The sequence below is a fragment of the Orycteropus afer genome, unplaced genomic scaffold (assembly GCF_000298275.1).
Source record: "Orycteropus afer afer isolate SDZICR_OR568_19922 unplaced genomic scaffold, OryAfe1.0 scaffold00002, whole genome shotgun sequence".
NCBI classification, from domain to species: Eukaryota; Metazoa; Chordata; class Mammalia; order Tubulidentata; family Orycteropodidae; genus Orycteropus; species Orycteropus afer.
This window is the reverse complement of record NW_006921589.1, coordinates 3,838,092-3,839,573: the sequence shown is the minus strand read 5'-3', so window position 1 is coordinate 3,839,573 and position 1,482 is coordinate 3,838,092.

Sequence of the window (1,482 nt, the reverse complement as noted above, 5' to 3'; positions counted from 1 at the left end):
ATTGGAAGCAGGCCACATCCCCAAGGAAACTCCCTTTCAACTGATTGGCTGCTCAAAGCATACACATCCAATCTCATCATAGGAACAACCACAGTGGTTTAACTGATTCAACCACCCAGAATCGTGGTCCAGCCAAGTTGACACACAACCTTAACTATCATAGGGTCTTTGAAGATGTTATCATTTAAATTAATATGAGGTCATACCAGAGTAGAGTGAGTCTTAATCCAGGAAGAGGGATGTCTTTATAAAAGACAAGAGACACACAAGGGAAGAAAGCCAAGTGCAGCTGCATCTACAAGCCTAGGTAAGAAACATCTGGGGCTACCAGAAGCTAGAAGAGACATGGAAGCTTTTCCCCAAGAGCAGACAGCATGGACCTGTCGTTGCTCTGAATTTGGACTTCTAGTTTCAGAACGGTGAGACAATGAATTTCTGTTGTTTCAAGCCAACCATTTGTGGTATTTTGTTACAGCAGCCCTAGGAAACTAATACACTCCTAGAGGGAGGGTGGGTGCAGGTAGCAAACATAATAGAATCACTCAGAGCACACAACACAAAAAGCTCAGTTACACAAAGTTTGCTACTTGTCAGATTGATATTTTTGTTGTTGTTAGGTGCTATCGAGTCAATTTCCAACTCACGGGGACCCATTGTGAAGGAGTAGAAATGCCCCATAGAGTTTTCACCGCTGTAGTCTTTACATAAACAGGTCGCCTGGTCTTTTCTCCCATAGAGAAGACTGGGTGGGTTCAAACCTCCAAGCTTTTGGTTAGCAATCAAGCACTTAACCATGTGCCCCCAGGAGGACTGTCAGACTGACCCGTGCTGGGTGAAAGAACCCTGGACACAATCTCCACATTCATTCTGCGGCAGTTCCACAAAACAATACTGCTCTCACCCAGGACGCAGGATCAAGTCGTGGTATGAGGATCTGGGATTTCCTTCTGTCTCCCTACACACATACATACACACACACCTCTTTTCACTCTGAAAGAAGATGGAGCTTTTCTAAATTGACTTCAGATAATAACTCAGTTTCAGACTGTCAGCATGTGCTTGACTGCTGGGAACTCCCTGGAAAAATGTGACTGAATTTAATAAGTGTCAGGAAGTACCATGAGGGGCAACTGAGCTTCTGCAGGAGCCCCATTGGTGTGTCAAGTTGGTCATGTCGATGGGCCAAGTGTTGGAGTTGTTTTGTTGTCCTCCTCCCAGACCTCAAATTTGGAGGAAATGCCTAAAGGACCTCTTCGTGGGGCTGAGAGGAGCCAATGTGAGGCTGTGGCTAGATTTCCTGGGATGGTCCTAGTTTCACATGTTCCAGTTCACCAGCCCTGAAGGTATAATAGTGTTGCTGAACCATGAGCCGAGCCTGACCTTGCTACTCAGCTTCTCTCCTCCAGCCAACTCCTTCAGGCTGACAGCACTAGAAGCTTCTCCATCTTCCCCTGGATCTGCGCTCCTCTGTGCCCTGAGACT